The following is a 24,617-nucleotide window of genomic DNA, read 5'->3' on the forward strand; positions in this document are numbered from 1 at the left end:
GCCACTGTGCCCATCAAATGCTACCACCGTGCCCATCAAATGCTGCCACTGTACCATCAAATGCTGCCACTGTGCCATCAAACGCAGCCACTGTGCCCTTCAAATGCTGCCACTGTGCCCATCAAATGCTGCCACTGTGCCATCAAATGCTGCCACTGTGCCCATCAAATGCTGCCACTGTGCCATCAAATGCAGCCCTTGTGCCCATCAAATGCTGCCACTGTGCCATCAAATGCAGCCACTGTACCCATCAAATGCTGCCACTGTGCCCATCAAATGCTGCCACTGTGCTATCAAATGCAGCCACTGTGCCCATCAAATGCTGCCACGGTGCCATCAAACGCTGCCACTGTGCCCATCAAATGCTGCCACGGTGCCATCAAACGCTGCCACTGTGCCCATCAAACACAGCCAGTGTGCCCATCAAACGCAGCCACTGTACCCATTAATTGCAGCCACTGTGCCCATCAAACGCAGCCACTGTGCCATCAAATGCAGCCACTGTGCCCATCAAAAGCTGCCACCATGCCCATCAAACGCAGCCACTGTGCCCCATCAAATCCTGCCACTGTGCCATCAAATGCCGCCGCTGTGCCATCAAATGTTGCTACTGTGCCCATCGAATGCCACCACTGTGCCATCAAATGCTGCCGCTGTGCCATAGAATGCCGCCACTGTGACCCACCCACCTGCTCGCTGTCTGCACAGCACTTTTCCTGTCTCGGTGGGGCAGCGGGTGACGGCGGTGAGAGGTATCCTCCAATGCGTCTCCTTCCGTCTTCTCCTCCCGTCCTCTCTTCCTGATAGGAATCCAATAGTGGAGCATGCTGTTTCAGCCAATCAGGTGATGGGTAACAGACCCGCCTCTCTGATGGCGGAGAGGCGGTTCAGTGTTAGGAAAGCGAATATTCATTCGCTTTTCTAACACACCTGGGTGGACTGCGAGCGCCAAGCATGATGCTCGCAGTTCAACTATTTTGAAGCCTATTAGAGCCTATGGCTCTAATCAGGTGCTTCAGAACCCCCCCCCCCCCCCCTCTCGCCACTGTAAATCAGGTGCCCGGCCCCTTTTCTGAATAGTGGGTGGCAGCGGCCGCCATGGATAGATTCATGCTATGCGTGAATCTATCCATTGGTCATAGAGGGGGTGGCTGGAGAGAGGGGGCAGTACCGTGCGCCCATATGGACACACCGACCCTGGCTTACACTCTTCTCAATTTTGCTGGTTCAGATGCACATGAATATGAGTAATTTCATTTTCAAGACAATTAAGGGGAAGAGAGAATCTTGATGTCTTAAGCAAGAAATTTGCTGAGATATGCTTACCACAGCATAAGGTGACAGACATGCATTTAACATAATGACTCAGAAGCTTGATGAAGGAATACAATTCTATGCAGCCACACTTAGATATCCTGCCAGAAATACTTTTTTTGAAGTTGCATTGTCATTTTGTATTGTTGATTGTAGGGCTGAAACAACTAATCGATTAATGGACAACTAATCGATTATGAAAATAATTGTCAACTCAAGTTTTTTACCTTGCTATAGGGGCACACTATACTATAATTTGCAGCTTGCTATTGGGGCACTTCAAAGGCAGGAGGAGCCAGAGGCATCGGTGGAGGACCCCAGAAGAGAAGAATCGGGACTGCTCTGTGCAAAACCATTACACAGAGCAGGTAAGTATAACATGTTTGTTTTTTAAAAAAATGACTTTAAAGACTGTGCAGGGAAGATCATCATCTGAACCCAGAGAAGGTGGATAGACTGGAGGTAATAGAAGGCATTACTATTACATTTAAAGTAAACTTTTACATGGAGGCAAGCCACATTACGTGGGAGCAGGGCACATTTCAAGGAGGCAGGGCACATTTCATGGGAGCAGGGCACATTTCAAGGAGGCAGGGCACATTTGATCGGAGCAGGGCACATTACGTGGGAGCAGGGCACATTACGTGGGAGCAGGGCACATTTCAAGGAGGCAGGGCACATTTCGTCGGAGCAGGGCACATTACGTGGGAGCAGGGCACATTTCAAGGAGGCAGGGCACATTTCGTCGGAGCAGGGCACATTACGTGGGAGCAGGGCACATTACATGTGCCCCAGTGTGAATGGGGTCTAAATAAAAAATGTGATCTCTAAGTCTGATGATATTTACCAGATTCAACCTCCAATAGATATACAGTATATCTCTTCTGTCTGTTATTCTCCGGGTGGATTAGAGATTTTGCTCCCTAATCATATAGTTGATTATTTATATTTACCACTGCATATAGATTTTGAAGAATAAATTGCCTTTTTTTAAACTTTACATATTAAATTATACACCACACTTTTTTGTTAAGGTTATTATCCGATTAATTGATTAATCGAAACAATAATAGGCCAACTAATCGATTATGAAAATAATTGTTAGTTGCAGCCCTAGTTGATTGAACAATACACATTATATTTAATGTATATGGGGTACCATTGTGAAAGCAATAAGTCCTGTAGGTACTTGGAACATACTGTACCTGTTCGTGACAGGGAAGAGAGGTTTAAATTGTTTAATACGCTTAGTTTTTATATTTTCTATGATATAAAAGTGTATTTTAATGTTCACACGGTGCAGCACCTGAAAAATCAATTGTTTTTTAAATACATTTTTATTTTTTCTAAATTCTATCCATCTCTGGCCAGCTTAAAACATAGTCTACCCAGATGTGATAAATCCAATTGTAAAGGAGGGTACGAGATCTGGGATGGGAAGAAGGGCTTTCGCTCCATGAGCTGTACTAGAGCTCCAAGGTACTAAAAGGTTTACACAACATTAGAGGAATATGTTGGAACTTGTACACTAAAGTTCAATGTGACACACAATTTAGTACTAAATTTGTAAGTTTCTGTATGTATCTCTATTGTGTGCACAACTTTATTTCAATAAAAAGTATCTGATTAAAAAAAAAAACAATACAAACCCTACCTTCCCTAGACCAGCTGAGGCTGATACTCCTTTATTTCCCTTTTCTCTTTCACTTTACCATATCGAGCCCACGCTTTATGGGGGGGCACATTATCCCAAAGCCCCCTTCCTTCCCCTCGCCATAATACAGGTGCATCTCAAAAAATTACAATATCATCAAAAAGTCAATTTATTTCAGTAATATAATTCAAAACGTGAAACTCATACATTATATAGCTTCATTACACACAGAGTGATATATTTCAAGCATTTCTTTATTTGATTTTGATGATTATCGCTTACAGCTAGTGAAAACCCAAAATTCAGTATCTCAGAATATTAGAATAACAAAAGATCAATAAAAACAAGGATTTTTAATACAGAAATGTTGGCTTACTGAAAAATATGTCCATGTACAGCAGAGTTGAACGATTTTGGATAAAAGGAGAATCACAATTTTTTTGCATAGAATAAAGATCATTATTCTTTCACAATTTATTCACATTGCTGGGCACAGAAGACTAATGAGGCTGCACTTTTGGGCAATGATAGGCTGCACATGTGGGCAATGAGAGGCTGAATGATACGCTGCACTGGTGGGCAATGGTATGCTGCACTGGTGGGCACTGATAGGCTGCACTAATGGGCACTGGTGTGCTGCACTGGTAGGGAATGGTATGCTGCACTGATGGGCACTGATAGGCTGCACTGATGGGCAATGATACACTGCACTGATATGCTGCACTGATGGGCACTAATACGCTGCACTGATGGGCACTGACACATTGCACTGATGGGCACTCATATGCTGCACTGATGGACTGCACAAATGGGGCTGCACTGATGGGCACTGATGATGCTGCACTGATGGGCACTGATACGCTGCACTGATGGGCACTGATAGGCTGCACTGATGGTCAATAATATGCTGCACTGATGGGCACTGATAAGCTGCACTGATGGGCACTGATCGTCTGCATTGATGGGTACTGATATGCTTTATGTTAATATTGTTAAAGTTGTTGTTAATATTTGAGGGTAAAAAAAACTGCGCTAATCAAATATAACTGTATATAATAAAAAATACCGCGCTGGAGCAGTAAAAAAAGCAGCAGTGAACAGTGTGACAACACAAATATCAATAATAAAAATAAACTGCGCTAAGTGTCCTTTAGTTGGTATTAACAAAAAATATTTGAACTGTATGTACGATGGTATAGTCTAAATATCGCTATGAGTGAGAAAAAAGCACTCCAGATCATCCAAATGGTATAACATGCATAGAAATAATTCACAATCCAAAAGATCACGACCATGAATTGCCCTTACCAGAACGCAAAATGTAATAAGCAGATGGCTTAAACCCAGCCGGGGCCTTTTGAGATAAGGACCGATCAGATCTGTCAGAGTTCAGGCGTAGTTCCCTCAGTTCATTACCGAAAGAGAAACAAAAATGCTTGCCATAGTATAATATTGTTTTGCAACCAAGTATGAGCATGCACCTGAAACCAACACCCTGTTGTGCATTTGGAACAAAGGTGATAACCCACCACCACAGCTGTAGAGTGTGCTTACCAACTCACAGACTTTATATTCATTGGGCTCTATCTCACTGGGAGATTGATGGCTGTATCGGGAAATCCTTATCCACAGTATACGTCCCAAAAATGAGATAAATAAACCATAGTGTAATACATTCAGATAACCCTTTAATGAATAAAGTAATAAACTTACAAACAAACGATCAGATATCGCATGGAATAAATAAAACGCCGGCCGGCATAACAATCACAGAGCGGAGCTCGTCCTACTTCCTCATTCACGTGGTGACGTCACTGCATGTGTGATTGTTATGCCAGCCGGCGTTTTATTCATTGCATGCGATATCTGATCGTTTGTTTGTAAGTTTATTACTTTATTCATTAAAGGGTTATCTGAATGTATTACACTATGGTTTATTTATCTCATTTTTGGGACGTATACTGTGGATAAGGATTTCCCGATACAGCCATCAATCTCCCAGTGAGATAGAGCCCAATGAATATAAAGTCTGTGAGTTGGTAAGCACACTCTACAGCTGTGGTGGTGGGTTATCACCTTTGTTCCAAATGCACAATAGGGTGTTGGTTTCAGGTGCATGCTCATACTTGGTTGCAAAACAATATTATACTATGGCAAGCATTTTTGTTTCTCTTTCGGTAATGAACTGAGGGAACTACGCCTGAACTCTGACAGATCTGATCGGTCCTTATCTCAAAAGGCCCCGGCTGGGTTTAAGCCATCTGCTTATTACATTTTGCGTTCTGGTAAGGGCAATTCATGGTCGTGATCTTTTTGATTTTGAATTATTTCTATGCATGTTATACCCTTTGGATGATCTGGAGTGCTTTTTTCTCACTCATAGCGATATTTGGACTATACCATCGTACATACAGTTCAAATATTTTTTGTTAATACCAACTAAAGGACACTTAGCGCAGTTTATTTTTATTAATCAAATATAACTAATTTGGGTGAACCAATCCCAAAGCGGCAATTAATGTGAGATAAGCACAAATGAAAAAGAGAAAATCATGCTAATGGAATCTAAAAGATCATATTGATATATAGTGTTCCAAATGCTTGATCAACTGGAGTTCATTATTCACCCAGTGACAAAATCACAAGAAAGTGTACCATCACCTTGTGGAAAACATGCTTACCAGATGGTAATTGTAAGCCAAATGTGCAGGTGGCTTTAACCCAGCCTGGGCTAATGATTTTGCAAAAAGGCACACTGATGCACTGATGCGATAATGCGATGTATAGTTGCAAGCCTCTTAGTATAGGTTAGCGTTGATTCCACAAATCATAATTTAGTACCAACCAAAAAAAGAAGAAAAAGATGTACCATAGTGTAATATTGTCAAAAGTAAATAAATACAATATATGCAATTGCACTCACAGTATAAAAAACAAAGACTGCACGGACAGAAAACCACCCAGTGGATAAAACACAATTGAGTGTACCGCCACCACATAGAGAGCCTCCTTACCAGATGACAAACCAAAAAAGCAGGTGTGGCTTAATATCCTCGACAGAAAACAGACATACAGCTTGATTGATGGATGGAAAAACAACTCTCAGCAGAGAACCAAGTGATCCGTATGGGCCTTAGATGTCAGTTGGTAATACCCCAAGAGAGGATACAATACACCATAGCGTAATAGCGCCAACACTTGTTTAATATAATAAAAAATATTGCACTTACAAACAAACATTAAAATCCTGCATAGAAATATGAAGCCGGCCGGCCGGCTGCAATACAAAAGCTCCCGTCCTCATCAACGAGACGGCGTGGTGACGTCAGCACGTACCTCCTCAGACGCGTTTCGTCATAACTAACATTTTCAATGTTGTTAATATTTATTTTTGGAACTCAATTCTGTATAAAACATTTAACAGTGTAATTTCATGAGATAATTTATGAGAGCGTGTTTAGGGGCGGGGCAGGGAAGGGGTTGGGTGGGGCAACTGGTGGTGAGTACTCTTAAGGCCTGGCTAGTGGCTCAGGACTTGACATTTTGAGCCCTGCAGTATAGTATGCACTCAATACTTGGTCAGGGCTCCTTTTGCATTAATTATTGCATCAATGCGGCGTGGCATAGAGGTAATCAGCCTGTGGCACTGCTGAGGTGTTATGGAAGCCCAGGTTGCTTTGATAGCAGCCTTCAGCTTGTCTGCATTGTTAGGTCTGGTGTCTCTCATCTTACTCTTGACAATACCCCACAGATGTCTATGGGGTTTAGGTCAGGCAAGTTGCTGGCCAATCAAGCACAGTGATACCATGATCATTAAACCTGGTATTTGGTACTTTTGGGAGTGTGGGCAGGTGCCAAGTCCCACTGGAAAATGAAATCAGCATTTCTATAAAGCTGGTCAGTAGAGTGAAGCATGAAGTGCTCTAGAATTTCCTGGTAGATGTGCTCTAGAATTTCCTGGTAGAGGGCTGTGCTGACTTTGGACTTAATAAAACACAGTGGACCAACACCAGCAGATTAAATGGGTTTACCAAATCATCACTGACTTTGGAAAATTCACACTGAAGCTCATGCAATTTGGATTCTGTGCCTCTCCACTCTTCCTCCAGACTCTGGGACCTAGATTTCCAAATCAAATGCAAAATTTACTTTCATCCAAAAAGAGGACTTTGGACTGCAGGTCTGTACAATTCCTGGTTTCCAGATGTGGTAGTCTGGCATCACATTAGACATGTAGTTGTTTTTTTTTTGCAGTTCAGAACACTGTCCCCAGAATGATTGTTGTAGTTGCCATCTGGGCTGTAGCAGTGAAATACCGATTTTTTGTTCGTCCAGGAAGTCACTGAGAAAATTGTCCATTAAACTTTCACAAGCTGCTTGGTAGAGGAATCTTCCAACATTAAATCTAGATCTAGCAGAGCTGGACAGCCCGTTATCTCAGGAAACTAAACTAAAATGACTTCTTGAGGTGAAGAGTTATAGCCACCAGAGGGAGCTGGCCCCTTTTTGTTTCGTATCGTGTCCAAACCTGCTTTAGGGAGCAGTATAACCACATGTTGAAGAAACCCTCAGATGGTGTCAATGGGAGTCAAAGTGTTCCTATAGAGTCCATTCTCATCGGTCACTTCAGCTCTAGAAGATTTACCCCCCTTCCTGATCAGGCCCTTTTTTGCGATATGGCACTGCGTTACTTTAACTAACAATTGCGCGGTTTTGCGACATTGTACCCAAATAAAATGTACGTTCTTTTTTCCTTTGGTGGTATTTGATCACCTCTGCATTTTTTTTTTTCCCCTGTGTGATGAAAAAAAAAGTTAAAGGGGTTGTAAAGGTTCCTTTTTTAATTTTTTTAATAACAAACATGTCATACCTACCTCCTCCGTGCAAGGGTTTGGCACAGAGTGGCCCTAATCCTCCTCTTTGGGGTCCCTCAGCAGCGCTCCTGGCTCCTCCTCTTCTCAAGCGCCCCTCGGAGAACCGCTTTCCATGGGGCACTCATGTGGGCGCACTCCGAGTTCTGTTGCTGCGTCCATTGACACAGACAGCAGGACTCTGCCTCGCCACCCGGCTCCCATGTCACTGGATTTGATTGAATGCACAGAATGCATTAAAGTGAAAAACCTCAAGGGTTTACAACCCCTTTAAGTAAAAAAAAAATCTCAACTGTAAAAAGCACCTTTAAAAAGTGTAGCACATACTAAAGGGTGTTACAATTAAAGTTGCAACCAAGCACATAAAATTCCCCCCAAAATGTTTTGAGCCCCCCCCCCCCCCATCCACATATAAGCACATTTGAAAGTAAATGCATGCATTAAGGGCGCCTACGCATGAAAATGTTATTTGCCATACACATGTTATCAGGACAAAAGTACCACTATTTTATTCTCTAGGGTGTCTGTTTTCAGAAAATATATAATGTTTTGGGGTGTTTATGTAATCTTCAGGCCTAAAATTATTTTTTAAGCATGTGTGCAAAAAATGCAAAAATGGTTCTGGCGGCATAAGGGTTTAACAGAGAAAATGTACCATTTTAAGAAAAAAAAGGTCATTTTTAAATTGATGGTAGCAGCATGTCTCAAAAAAATTAGGAAAGGGCAATAAAGAGCTAGCAAAGTACAACCACAATAAAAAATTTGGGACAGGGCTATGTTTTCCATGGTGTAGCATCCGCTCTTATTTTAACCACTTCAGCTCCGGAAGATTTTACCCCCTTCATGACCAGGCTATTTTTTGCTATTTGGCACTGCATTATGATTGCGTGGTCATACAACTATGTACTCCAACTAAACGTATATCATTTTTTCACACAAATAGAGCTGTGATCACCGCTGTTTTTTTAATTTTTTGCACTATAAGAAAATTAAGAACGGAGACAGTTCCCCAGACTGATCTCCAATAAGAAAAAATAAGGAATACCTAATGATATGCATTTGCAATGCCTTCTATGTGGGGAAGACCATCTGGGAGCTCCGCCAATTGATAGGTGATCACCTTTACTATTCCACCAATGGAAAATTGACTACCATTGGTCACCGTATTGGACTATACCATAACTTTGACCCGCATGTGGTCAAATTCTTGGTTTTGGAGGTGGTTTCTCGAAACCCGAGTGGGGGTGATTGGGACAGGGTTATTTTGCAGCACGAGACCCTGTGGATTGAGAGGCTTAGCACCACCACTCCACCGGGCCTTAATGAAGTATTATCATACAAGGCATTTCTGTAGGTTGCGTTAGCTGCTGTAATGTGACTGTATCTATTGCCCATCTTTTTGACATGTTTCATGCAGAATTTGCCTTAGCCCAATTTTGTTGCTGAGTTGTTGCTGAGTTTGTTGGCTGAGTTCATTAGATTTGCATCAAGGGATTGTATACTTTACTGTTTTTTTCTGATTTGGGCAATGATATGATTATTAATTTGTAATCCATGTTATATTTGTCAATCTTCTTTATATCTATAACTTTCACAGTGATGGATGCACAGCCTCTTTGGGATTGTTCATGTGCGTGTCATGCAGCTGGTGACGCTCTGTTTTGCCTCTGGCAGGTATGTGACTCCCCTGGTGGGGGTGTGGTCACAGAGCAATATGCTTGGGGCTGCCCTGCACTTGTGCCGACCACGTCTTGGGCCTCTCAGCCCTTTGGCCGTGCTCGGCGCGTGCGTGTGCCCGGGTTCCCAGGCATGCACAGTGCAGGGAGTCAGACCCAGTGACGTCCCTCGCAGCTAATGGTGGCACGTGATTTGTTCACCAGGTTGGGGAGTATATAAGCAAGCGGCTGCATGCTTTTCAGTGTAGTAGATGTTTCCTCCAAGGGGGGATACTCTGATGACGACTTTTTTGGGTGAGTTATTATGCATATGCAGTGCCCCTACAACTTTTTACATTGTCATATAGTTGGATGGCAGCATATTTTCCCTGCTCATCTCTATTGGTTGTCTCTGTATCTGTACTTATAGGTCTCCATTGAGGGTCCAGTGGCTATAGTCATACATCTTATATACACCTAGTGTTATTCCCAGCCAGTTCTTCTTTTTCCCTTTGGACCGTAGATGGGCCTGCATATTCTCTGAAGCATCTATACAAGTTTGCTTCTCTTAATTCTCCCCTAGAACGTTGCATTACCCTTTGTTAACATTGATGCTAGATTATAAGTATTTTGATTATGTATTTTGGTAATTTTATTGTATATCCTTTATTTGCTAGGTTGAGACTGTTGTGCTCAAAATCATCTCTAGATTCCCTCCTGACGAAGCGGTTTATGTCCGCGAAACTAGTCGAGGATATGATATCTGAGATTTTGTGTTTTACTGTATACCAATGACCCTACTGGTGATATACCTGTACTTTTATTATGTTTTATTGTATTACCATTGTTGTGTCTTCTGCATCAATAAAAACAATTCTAATTTGTATTACTGCCTTTTTATATTTCATATTAATACCTCTGTTTATCGTACCGTAATAGTCCAACATGCCCTACTTTTGGTCGCCTGACTGGGGATCTGGCTTCCAATCCTTTCGATTATTCAATTCTGGATGATGGTACACCTTTACAATTCTTGTTACTCTAATTACCTATCATAGAGGCCACTGCACCAATCGTATACATTGGGTGGATAACACACCCGGCACCATGTCGAGTGGGATACTGGGGTGGGCTGTTATAGGGGATGGGCCATTTGTTGCCCTCCACCCTACAGACCCCAGCTATCCCACCCTTCATTTTTAATTTACCCCCACTGACACATATAGTTTGTGTTTCTTTGGGGGGGCCTCTTTTTACATGCAAGTTTATCCCTTGATATTACTACTACGGCTAATTGTCAGCCCCGTTGCAACCCTCCGAGACAGACGCCCATTAGGTCGGCCAGACATTTTTACTTGGCTACCCGCCCCCTTATCCACATGTTTTTACCCACTCATGTGGCTCTGTCTTAGGCCCTCCTTACTTATATGCAATTTATGCTATTAGGTATTTATGGGTCTATGCCTCGGAGGGGTTATTGCACCGGTTCAAAACTAGGGTATTTACCAATCCTTAGCTTACCTATTTAAGCTTTTCAACTTGTTCTACCATTCTATTATTCTTTTTTACTTTGCTTAAACCTCCTTATCGTTCCTTTTACCCATCTTGTATTGTGACTCTGCTTTCCCATTCCCGGGCTCCGCCCAGGGTGCCGGCGCGGGCCCCTCCTCCCTGTTCTCCCGCGGCGGCCTGGTGAAGTCCCTGGTGGAGGGATTGGTCTCGGACACGGGACCGCCCCCTCCTCTTGCACAGGTCTTGGTTGGGGACGTCTGTCCCCGTGGCCAGATGGCCGGTGCGCATGCGTGCGCGCGCGATCTCTTCGTGCGCGCGCCATGTGGAACCTCTGACCCTGTGACGTCATGCGCCAGCGTCCCACAGGGGCGCGGCGCGGCGTCGCAGGGTTGGGAGCTACAAATGGCAGGCTAGTCCTGCTATCTTGACGGTCGGTTCATCACTCCTAGGTCTCCATACCCATATCAGCCTGCGCAAGTCTGAGGTCAGTACCTTTCTACCTCTCACCCAAGTCCCGTACCTCTGGGCACTAGCATCGACCATTTAACATACTATTTTTTTCCTCTTTAGTTGCCCTAGGCTGAGTTGAACGTGCTGTGATCTGTGCTCACCCATCGCTCACAGCCTCAATTACCTTTTTACCCATCCCACCATGGCACTTGCTTTGGCAGGGCGCCTCCATGGATATCCATCCCACGTTTATACTAACACCAGGTACTTCCACCCCCCGTTCACTTAGCCTCCACTGGTACATCCTCCCTTGCCCCCTCCTTCCTCTCCCCCTCCCTGCCTTCCTCCCCTTCTATCCTCCATCTTGTGTTTCCCTCCCTTCCTTCCCCTCCTCCCCCCCTTTCCCCCCCCTCCTCCATCTGGCCCTCCCTTTCCCCTTCCCCCTCCCCCTTTTGCCCCTTCCCCTTGCCCCCCCCCCCGGCCTTTCCTACCTCCCCACCTCCCCTTCCTCCTCTCCGTCCCCAGCCCCTCCCCCTCCCTCTCTTTGCCCCTTGGCCCCTATCTTTCCTTCTCACTTCCCCACTGTCTCTATTTATGCACCACCATGCCTTTCGGCCTTCATCACCTATCCTCACCTTTCGGTCACATACCCATCCTCTTATTTTCATACACTTAAGGTTCAATTTATGTTAATTTCATATCCCTCACCAGTCACTCCCCTTATTACCACCTTTTAGCATCACCCCCACATTTTTTATCAATTGTTTCATCATTCATTATTTATTTCTCCACATTTCTTTATTTCTACCTCTGTGCGTGGTAATTTAGGTTATCTTACTACCCGATTAATTTTACCTTTTGCTTATTACCCCCGTCATTTTGTTAGCTCCCCCAGGTCGCCGTGGGAGAACACTCTAGGGCGGTGGGGCCGCGCGCCTGGGACCTGTTGGGATATGGGTAAGCGGACTCGCTCCCCTCCCCCTAGAACGTTGCATTACCCTTTGTTAACATTGATGCTAGATTATAAGTATTTTGATTATGTATTTTGGTAATTTTATTGTATATCCTTTATTTGCTAGGTTGAGACTGTTGTGCTCAAAATCATCTCTAGATTCGCTCCTGACGAAGCGGTTTATGTCCGCGAAACTAGTCGAGGATATGATATCTGAGATTTTGTGTTTTACTGTATACCAATGACCCTACTGGTGATATACCTGTACTTTTATTATGTTTTATTGTATTACCATTGTTGTGTCTTCTGCATCAATAAAAACAATTCTAATTTGTATTACTGCCTTTTTATATTTCATATTAATACCTCTGTTTATCGTACCGTAATAGTCCAACATGCCCCTACTTTTGGTCGCCTGACTGGGGATCTGGCTTCCAATCCTTTCGATTATTCAATTCTGGATGATGGTACACCTTTACAATTCTTGTTACTCTAATTACCTATCATAGAGGCCACTGCACCAATTTGTAATCCATGTTATATTTGTCAATCTTCTTTATATCTATAACTTTTACAGTGATGGATGCACAGCCTCTTTGGGATTGTTCATGTGCGTGTCATGCAGCTGGTGACGCTCTGTTTTGCCTCTGGCAGGTATGTGACTCCCCTGGTGGGGGTGTGGTCACAGAGCAATATGCTTGGGGCTGCCCTGCACTTGTGCCGACCACGTCTTGGGCCTCTCAGCCCTTTGGCCGTGCTCGGCGCGTGCGTGTGCCCGGGTTCCCAGGCATGCACAGTGCAGGGAGTCAGACCCAGTGACGTCCCTCGCAGCTAACGGTGGCACGTGATTTGTTCACCAGGTTGGGGAGTATATAAGCAAGCGGCTGCATGCTTTTCGGTGTAGTAGATGTTTCCTCCAAGGGGGGATACTCTGATGACGACTTTTTTGGGTGAGTTATTATGCATATGCAGTGCCCCTACAACTTTTTACATTGTCATATAGTTGGATGGCAGCATATTTTCCCTGCTCATCTCTATTGGTTGTCTCTGTATCTGTACTTATAGGTCTCCATTGAGGGTCCAGTGGCTATAGTCATACATCTTATATACACCTAGTGTTATTCCCAGCCAGTTCTTCTTTTTCCCTTTGGACCGTAGATGGGCCTGCATATTCTCTGAAGCATCTATACAAGTTTGCTTCTCTTAATTCTCTCCTTGAGAGAATTAAGAGAAAATGGACCCAATTAGCCATTTTCCCTCCCAGTGTCATGTGACTCGTTAGTGTTACAAGGTTTCGGGTGTGAATGGGGAGCAGGTGTGTTAAATTTGGTGTTATCGCTCTCACTCTCTCATACTGGTCACTTGAGGTTCAACATGACACTTCATGGCAAAGAACTCTCTGAGGATCTGAAAAAAAGAATTGTTGTCCTACATAAAGATGGCCTAGGCTATAACAAGATTGCCAAGACCCTGAAACTGAGCTGTAGTACAGTGGCCAAGACCATACAGCAGTTTAACAGGACAGGTTCCACTCAGAACAGACCTCGAGATGGTCGACCAAAGAAGTTGAGTGCACATGCTCAGCGTCATTTCCAGAGGTTGTCTTTGGGAAATAGACGTATGAGTGCTGCCAGCATTGCTGCAGAGGTTGAAGGGGTGGGGGGTCAGCCTGTCAGTGCTCAAACCATACGCCGCACACTGCATCAAATTGGTCTGCATGGCTGTCGTCCCAGAAGGAAGTCTCTTCTAAAGATGATGCACAAGAAAGACCGCAAACAGTTTGCTGAAGACACGCAGACTAAGGACATGGATTACTGGAACCATGTCCTGTGGTCTGATGAGTCCAAGATAAACTTATTTGGTTCAGATGGTGTCAAGCGTATGTGGCGGCAACCAGGTGAGGAGTACAAAGTCAAGTTGTCTTACCTACAGTCAAGCATGGTGGTGGGAGTGTCATGGTCTGGGGCTGCATGAGTGCTGCCGGCACTGGGGAGCTACAGTTCATTGAGGGAACCATGAATGCCAACATGTACTGTGACATATTGAAGCAGAGCATGATTCCCTTCCTTCGGAGACTGGACCGCAAGGCAGTATTCCAACATGATGACGACCCCAAACACACCTCCAAGACGACCACTGCCTTGCTAAAGAAGCTGAGGGTAAAGGTAATGGACTGGCCAAGCATGTCTCCAGACCTAAACACTATTGACCATCCGTTGGCAAGTGGTTAACAACACTCTATAAACATCTGGGAACTGAGTAAACCAGTTACTGGAGGTTTGATAAAGGAATGCCTGAGCATATGGTGCTCTAAAATCTGGAAATATCTTTCAGCATTTATGGTGCCTTTCCAGATGTGCACACTTCCCATTTTATACACATTAATGCACCCCAATACCATCAGAGATGCAGGATTTTGAACTGAGGGCTGATAACAAGCCAGAAGGTCCCTCTCCTCTTTAGTCTGGAGAATGCAGTGCCTGTGGTTGCTAAAAAGAATGTCAGATTTAGAATTGTCTGAGCACAGAACATTTTTCCATCATTTTAAATGAGCTTTGACCCAGAGAAGATAGCTGCATTTCCGGATAATGTTCATATATGGCTTCTTCATTGCATGATGGAGCTTTAACTTATATCTTTGGATGGAATGGTGAACTGTGTTCATAGACTGATTTTGAAAGTATTCCTGAGCCCATGTAGTGACGTCATCACAGAATCATGGCTGTATTTAATGCAGTGTCATCTGAGGGCCCGAAGATCATAAGCCTTTAATATTGCATTTTGGCCTTGTCTCTTGCACACAGAGATTTCTCCAGATTATCAGAACCTTTTGATGATATTATGTACTGTAGATGATATACTGTATTTTGAAATTTTATATTAAGGAACACCAGGGCTTTTTTTTCAGTCGAAACATGGTGGAACTTCTCTGGCGCCAGCCCTGTGATTACTGCTTACTGCTGTCCCTTGTAAACATGGGCTCCTGTGTTTTCAAGTGAAAGCACTGCTCTCCTTTCAGCGCACACAGAACCTTCCCTGTCCTGGATTGGTGGCGATGAATTGACCAGCATACAAATTGCTTTGGTCCACAATAGATCTATAGAGAACTTCGGTGAAAAACAGCGAATAAAAATCAAGTGTCGTAAAATCAACTGTTTCCACCTGAATTCCGAGTTGGCCAGTGAATGGGGGAAGCACGGGCGCTGCAGAAGTGGTGGGTTCCCAATTAGGATTGGCGAATGCAGCAGGAAGGGCAATATGGGCTAGACGGGCCTGTGTTTGTCTTCTTCTTGGTGGCAGTGGGACACTACTCGTGTTTGCCACCTCGCCAGCTTGAACTGCACTTATGGGACTCGCCAGGTCACCAAGTGTTAATGCAGTGCTGGATGTACGACCAGGGTGTACTAGGCCGCTGGTGCTTGCCAGTTCACCATAAGGATGAGCGGCTCTAGTGCTGGCTCTCTGCTCCATACGAGGGACAAAAAAATAAAATATTCAATGGGCTCAACATGCCTCTCAGCAATTTCCTTGGGGTGTCTGCTTTCCAAAATTGGGTCATTTGGGGGGGTTGTACTGCCCTGCTATTTTAGCACCTCAAGAAATGAGATAGGCAGTCATTCTAAAAGCTGCGTAAATTACAGAAAATGTACCCTAGTTTGTAGACGCTATAGCTTTTGCTCAAACCAATAAATATATGCTTATTGACATTTTTTTTACCAAAGACATGTGGCTGAATACATTTTGGCCTAAATGTATGACTAAAATTGAGTTTATTAAATTTTTTTTATTACAAAAAGTAGAAAATATCATTTTTTTTTCAAAATGTTCGGTCTTTTTCCGTTTATATCGCAAAAAATAAAAATCACAGAGGCAATCAAATACCATCAAAAGAAAGCTCTATTTGTGGGAAAAAAAGGACACAAATTTTATTTGGGTACAACATTGCATGACCGCGTAATTACCAGTTAAACCAGCGCAGTGCCAAATTGTAAAAAGTCCTCCGGTCATTGAGCTGCCAAATCCTCCGGGGCTGAAGTGGTTAAAAGGATTTTCTCAGTTTGATAATTTTTCTATTTTCTATTGTGAATAAAATATGGGTTTAAGAGACAGTACGGTTACATTACAATTCAATATAGGAGGGATCAGAGGACCCTGCTCATTAGAGCTTACAATATAGGTTATGGTTGTATATTGAACAAATGACATACTATCCAGTTATCTATGCATTTCCTCTCCACTGGAAATCCTTTACTTGGTTACATTGTATCCTTGTGTGTGTAAAATGACTGTTTTTATGGAACAATGTACATTTTTTTCTACTACAGTGTCTCTGCAGCTTTACTAATCCTTTTTTTTCACTGCTAGTAAACAGGTCAGCAAGGTTTGCAGATGGCTTATTATTATGAACCACTAGATGTCACTGCAGATTAGCTCATAATTTTACCTTTAAAGAACTAGAAGCCAAAAACACAAGATTCAGCTCAAAATATGCTGTAACAATATGTATTACCTGTACCCACATGTACCTTATTTTTACCTGTACCCACATTTCCCTTGTTCCTACCTGTATCCCCTTGTTCCTTATTCTTACCTGTACCCACATGTACTTTATTCTTACCTGTACCCACATTTGCCTTATTCTTACCTGTACCCACATGTACTTTATTTTTACCTGTACCAGCATGTACTTTATTATTACCTGTACCAACATTTGCCCTTTTTTTTACCTGTACCAGCATGTACATTATTCTTACCATTACCCATATGTACCTTCTTATTCTTACCTGTACCCACATGTACTTTATTCTTACCTGTACCAGCATGTACAGTACTTTATTCTTACCTGTACCCACGTGTACCTTATTCATTCTTACCTGTATCAACATTTGCCCTTTTTCTTACCTGTACCCACATGTACTTTATTCTTACCTGTACCACATTTACCTTATTCTTACCTTACCCACATGTACCTCATCCTTTCCTGTACCCACATGTACTTTATTCTTACCTGTACCCACATGTACTTTATTCTTACCTGTACCCACATGTCCCTTATTCTTACCTGTACCCACATGTATTTTATTCTTACCTGTACCCACATGTACCTTATTCTTACCTGTACCCACATGTCCCTAATTCCTACCTGTGCCCACATGTGGGTACATGTACTTTTATTTTACGTGTACCTACATGTACCTTATTCTTACCTGCACCCACATTTGCCTTATTTTTACCTGTACCCACATGCACTTTATTCTTACCTGTATCCACATGTACCTTATTCTTACCTGTACCCACATGTCCCTTGTTCTTACCTGTATCCCCATGTACTTTATTCTTACCTGTACCCACATTTGCCTTATTCTTACCTGTACCCACATGTACTTTATTCCCACCTGTACCCACATGCACCTAATTCTTACCTGCACCCACATGCACCCAATTCTTACCTGTACCCACATGTATTTTATTCTTACCTGTACCCACATGTACTTTATTCTTACCTGTACCCACATGTCCCTTATTCTTACCTGTACCCACATGTATTTTATTCTTACCTGTACCCACATGTACCTTATTCTTACCTGTACCCACATGTCCCTAATTCCTACCTGTGCCCACATGTGGGTACATGTACTTTTATTTAACGTGTACCTACATGTACCTTATTCTTACTTGCACCCACATTTGCCTTATTTTTACCTGTACCCACATGCACTTTATTCTTACCTGTATCCACATGTAACTTATTCTTACCTGTACCCACATGTCCCTTGTTCTTACCTGTATCCCCATGTACTTTATTCTTACCTGTACCCACATTTGCCTTATTCTTACCTGTACCCACATGTACTTTATTCCCACCTGTACCCACATGCACCTAGTTCTTACCTGCACCCACATGCACCCAATTCTTACCTGTACCCACATGTATTTTATTCTTACCTGTACCCACATGTACCTTATTCTTACCTGTACCCACATGTCCCTAATTCCTACCTGTGCCCACATGTGGGTACATGTACTTTTATTTTACGTGTACCTACATGTACATTATTCTTACCTGTACCCAAATGTACCTTATTCTTACCTGCACCCACATTTGCCTTATTCTTATCTGTACCCACATGTACTTTATTCTTACCTGTATCCACATGTACCTTATTCTTACCTGTACCCACATGTCCCTTGTTCTTACCTGTATCCCCATGTACTTTATTTTTACCTATACCCACATTTGCCTTATTCTTACCTGTACCCACATGTACTTTATTTTTACCTGTACCCACATGTATTTTATTGCTACATGTACCCACATGTACCTTATTTTTACCTGTACCCACATGTACTTTAGTCTTACCTGTACCCACAAGTGCCGTATTCTTAGCTGTACCCACATGTGGGGTACTGGAGGCCTTCAGGCTCTTTTTATACACAAAGGGAGACATTCAATAAAACACTTGTAACACTTTCCTGGTATTATGGCTGTATTAGAAAATACTATGGCGGTTTTCTTGCTGCTTCTGACATGTGCATCTAATTCTTGTGGTTCTTACATTCTGCCGCTGTGACAAATTCATAAAGAAATATCACCAAATCAGTGATGAGAAAAGTGCAGGTAAATAATACCTCTTTTATGTTGGTATAAGTATTGTGTGGCAGACAAAATTCTCTCTCGGGCAATTTTGCAACAGATTCATATACTGACAGTTGCATTAATCTGTCCCAAGTTGCGCCGTTTGTTGCACGAACAGAAGACATATTTCTAATGAGTGTCTATAATACCTCATGAATTCCAGGGAAGATTTCTATGTAGACAACCAGCAATGTTCCTATCTTTTACTTGAAAAATCTACCAGTCTTATGGTCTCTTATTTTTTTTTTTTTTTATATAATCTTTATTTTATTTTACATTTTAAGCCATACAAAATCATGTACAGCCAAAAGGGTAAGGGGAAAGGGAAGGCAAAATGCACCTCAAGAGCAAATACTGATATCGGTAGCGCCATAATACATTACACCATGAGTATGATTTTTGCTAGTACAAACCCATCCCTGTCCTAGATTTTCGATCTAAGTGGACATTCCCCTCACACTTTGGGGGAAGCAGAGAAGGCTCGCTCAATAAATCAAAGCAGATACCTTACAGCATCTTAGGCTCGCATAAAGTGAAGTAGGAACATAGAAGACATGAAAAAAAAATCTACGAAAGAAAAAGAAAATTATATTAAATAATTCATAATTATAAGTACTGCTAAGGCCTTTATAAATCGGCAAACACACCTGGTTCATCAGGAGAAATAAAAAAACTGTGCTGAATGAATAGTGTGATAAAACTATTGTGACATATAAGTATTAACTGTGCATCAGATAAAATGAAGGTAATGAATAACCATATGACTCCATAATGAATACTCCATATGTTCCCCAGCCCCGGGTCTCTGTGCTTAGATAGCAAGATGGGGGAACAGACGTCATCTGTGATGAAACGGCATAGGGAGGAGCAGCATGCTGATGTTACCACGAACCACGCTTGTCCCGGAAGCAACGGGCAGCGATTGAGAGCTGGCCGGCTCGAGTACTATTTGAAAACGCTTTTATACCCAACAAGATACGCAACATTATAAGTGCAATATTGTTGTTTTTTTTAAATAATAAATGTTTTTAAAGAATCCTGCTATGGAAGCCTTTCTATCCTTACATGGGGAATGAGTGAATACCATTCACACTGTGGATATCTTGAGTGGAGTATCTGGAAACATCTTGCTATCTAAGCACAGAGACCCGGGGCTGGGGAACAAGCCACAGGCATATGTGATCTCCTTAAACAAGAGATTTAGCAAGCTGGTAAGCGGCAGTATTATCATTGGTGGAGGATCTTTCCTGTTGTACCCTGTCACGTCTTCTTGGGTGTCGTGTTTTTATGTCACTAGGAAATAGAGGGCTGAGGAATCATCGTTTAAACTCTCACTGTGAACTATATATCTTGTGAAATACTTGTTCAGCAATCCATCAGTGTCAATTGGACACTTAGACAGCTCTTGTAGCCTTTTACTGTTTTCTTTGTATGCACGCTATATCAGCATTGTGTTGTTACATTGACATAGCATTGGGTCATATGGAGTATTCATTACCTTCATTTTATCTGATGCACAGTTAATACTTATATGTCACAATAGATTTATCACACTATTCATTCAGCGCAGCTTTTTTATTTCTCATTCTGTTTATTGTGTGTGTCTCACATTAAGTTGCAGCAGTTTTTCCTCACATTTTTGACTTCACTCTATGAGGACAGCGCAGTAATATATTCTTACATTTTACACCTGGTTCATTGGCTGATGGGGTATATCTACACTAGGAACATCAATGCTAATTCTGTATCTGGTTCTGAACCTGATTCAGGGTTGGGTTCGCCTGGACACGTTGCCCGAAGGCAGGATCTGCCAAAGTTAACAAGGCAACATCTAGACTAAAGGAGATTGGGGCCTGTCCAGAGGTATGGCTCCACCATGAGCCCCAGATTGAGTCAAAGTGCTCACAAGTTCCCTTGCACGTGGCCACTCAGTCCTCTGCTTCCATGATCTCTGTCACCTTCCCAAGCCAGTCAAACTCACTCGGGACTCGCGGGCTCTTCCAGTGAATTGGTATAAGGCTCTTCACGGCATTGAGGAGGTGAGGGAGAGCACTCATTTATAGTGAGAGGCGGGGATCGGGGGATGTGAAGCAGAAAGTGCTTCAGGGAAAAAGGCACATCTATACCTAGACTATCCGATATGCGTCTGTGGACAGCAGACCAAAAGGATGAATCCAGTGTTCCCTTCTGTCAGGATCCCCTCACACACAACTCAGAGACTGATGGGTAAATTCTAGCAAGGGAGGTGGGCACTCAGTACCACCAGGACAGCAACTTAGTTATTTTCTTGTGTTTTGTCTCAGAGCCTACTGAGCTAGAGTGTGTGAAAAGGTACAAGTGGCGCAGTTGTTCCTCAGTGAACTAACACACGGGATCCCGCTCCCATTCCCCAATGAAGAATGGTTTAGGGTTAGGGGGAGCTGAATCAAGTGATTAGATCATATGTGGTAGAGGTTTTTCGGCTGCCCATATGCGTTCAAACTCTGTAAGCGTAGGCCTAATCGAGGATAGGTGGAGCTGTGAGGAGACAAAATCAGTGAGTTGAGGATATCTCCAAAAGTCAAAGGGGGAACTACTGTACAGCTCCCTGAGGGTGGCCTGTGAAATTAGGCTGTGACCGTCCAGGAAACGGGACAGGCTAATACCCCCATCAGTTATCCAGGGACCAAAAAATGACAAATTCTCCCCAGGCGGAAACCACGGAAAGACACCAACAGGCGCTAGTGGTGATGTTGGGGGGCTATCGCTAGAGACCTATTTAGCCTGTCCCAAACTTTGAAGACATGTATTGTTAGTGGGGATACCCAATCTGATAAACCCCTATCGCTCAGAAGGACCCACTGTGCGTAGGATAGATTACGGCCTGCCATAGTCTTCTCAAGGGGTACCCATAATTTATAGGAGGTGTGAAATCTCCAGTTAAGAATGCACTGCAGAGCAATAGGTCTATAATATTTAAAATATTGGGGATGCCAAGGCCTCTGAGTCGTTTGGGTCGTTGCAACAAAGCCATGGCTAGACGTGGTCGCTAACCTTTCCAAACAAACGAGGTGAAGAGGCTGCGGAGCTCAGTAAAAAAGCGTCTAGGTAGGGATACAGTCATCTTAATAATGTTTGTGCGGCCGATCCATGTGAAAGTTGCTCTATCCCAGGATTGTAGATCCTGGCGGATCTTCCGAAGTAGAGGAGCATAATTTTGTGCAAATCTAGACAGTCAGTAAGTTGAATGCCCAAATATTTTATGGATGTGAAAGCCCAAGTAAATGTGAAAGCTCTCTTCAAGGTAGTAGCAAGGGCTGGCTGACAACTATCAGCAGAATTTCAGATTTTTCATAATTTATCCGAAAGTTGGACACTTGGTCGTAAGCAGTTAGTTCCTCCACAGGTTAGGCAACGAGACAAGGGGGTCCACGACATGGAAAGTCTCTTTCATTTTATCTTTAGTAACAGGTTCCTTTTGTAACATCTATGCAGACAAAACACTGCCCAGTTGGCAGCAATGCTATGAACTGACTTTTATCACCATTAATATGGACAATACTCCCTGAGGGCAACATTTAGGGAGATACCTGCCTGCCCTTCAACAAATTGTCCAAGCACCAGAACCTCCTGCTATATTCAGCCAATCGTGACTTTGATCCTTTCCATTTCAGAGAAAAGAATATGATCCTTTTCACAAGGACACTTAATGAGGTACTGCCTGTGCTAATTTCTTTGGGTAAGTGTATCTTCTGCTGTGTTAATTTGCACTATTTAATTTTAGTTGATGCTGCCCAGCAGAAGTGGTGCTGCCAGGGAGGTAAGGGTTAGCCCTGCTGTTCAGGTTTTCCTGGGCTTTTCTGAGAAGCACTGCCCTCTGCTGGACAAAACATATAAAAAGAGAAAACTGTATCTAGGTTAACGGTCTTTGCTCTTTGCATGGCAAAAGAAGGAGTGTGCTGCTGAGGATGTAATAAGCCACTGTGCTACTTTACCACCCCAGTTGGGGTTCTAAGGGATATGGATAAAAATACTTTCTCACCTAATTCAAGGAATGGCCACCTCATGGGGCACAAGAGAGTACCAGGCACACACAAAAAGGACACAGAGAGGACTTTGTACAGGAATGTGTAGGGAAGATGTTTCTGGGAACTCTTCAGTTGTTACATTTAACTATTTCAATAAAAGGATTTTGTTGTTAAGTCAATCTGCCTGGTCTGAAGTCACTAAAGGTCTGCATGCATGGTGTATCAAAGAACAGAGCTTAGAAGGGTGATGAAGAGAAGTCAGTATGGATACATTGCAAGGGTCAAACCTGCAGCAGAGGAGAAGAGGCTATGTTGCCATTGCTGGAGTCAGGTCGGGTGATTTAAAAAAACAAGCCAGCCTGCGGGAGTCTTGGTGACACAGCAGGGATGACAGAAGGCTTCGGTAGTGAGGGGGTTTGTAAACTTGGCCTGCTCCATAGTGACCAATGTCCCACATACAGGGACAGATCTCGCGGTACAGAGTAACCCATATACCTAGCCAGAGGTGTCATGGAAGAAGAGAGAAAGAGAGGCCTTGGGAAAGAGTGAAGTCCTATCATGTCACTGGGAGTGAGGTGACATGCCAGGCTGTGTTGGTGGAGTGGGTACAGGCTCTGCGGTAACCACCCGAAGTGCTGCATATTGGGACAAGGTCAGGCCCGGACTGGCCATAAGGCAGACGGGGCATTTACCCAGTGGGCCAGAGGCCACTGGGCTGCATGCCTGGGTGTGACATGCAGAGCCGGCCACAGGTTCCGACATGCGGGGCTGGCCGCTGATGTTCCGCATATGCTGGGTGGTCATGGGAGAAGAGGAAAGAGTCTCCTCATTCCCCGCCTACCAAGCCGATCCATGGCAACCCAGGCCACTGCTGAAAAGGAAGTCCGTATTCACGCATGCGCCCCGCATTAGGACAATTAGGACAAGAAGGCGATTAATTAAATCAGAGAGAGGAGGATTGACTTAATTGCATTCTTGTCCTAATTGTCCCTATAGTGCAAACTTTGCCGCTGTTGGTATACCAGGCGTCTCTTGTGGATGCGTCCCAGCGACCGGCTTGTGGATGTGGACACATGATTAACCGTCCCTGTCGTGTGTGTGTGGAACTATGCAGCCAGCATGTACTCTCCTCTGCTGTTTTTATTTTTGTAACTCTCAGTGAATCTAACATAAGTACTTTTGGCCTTGTTACTTTATACTATAGAGAAAAAAGTTTCAGAGATAATATCGTTTTTCAATGCTTTTCTCATATTACTGTGCAAACATTACTATATATATATCTATGTTACAGATATGAAAATTATTTACCCAACTACAAACCTCCCCTGATGAAGGAAAAAATATGTGCCAATGCGAATTTCCAAAACATGTCAGGATGTATGCTACAAATCTATTTGTCTGATCTCAATTAATTTTGAGCAGTATCTCGGATTATTAGCTTTGGCTATTCTATACATATACAGTGGGGACGGAAAGTATTCAGACCCCCTTACATTTTTCACTCTTTGTTATATTGCAACCATTTGCTAAAATCATTTAAGTTCATTTTTTTCCTCATTAATGTA

This window comes from Aquarana catesbeiana, linkage group LG02 (assembly GCF_042186555.1).
Source record: "Aquarana catesbeiana isolate 2022-GZ linkage group LG02, ASM4218655v1, whole genome shotgun sequence".
Classification (NCBI taxonomy): domain Eukaryota; kingdom Metazoa; phylum Chordata; class Amphibia; order Anura; family Ranidae; genus Aquarana; species Aquarana catesbeiana.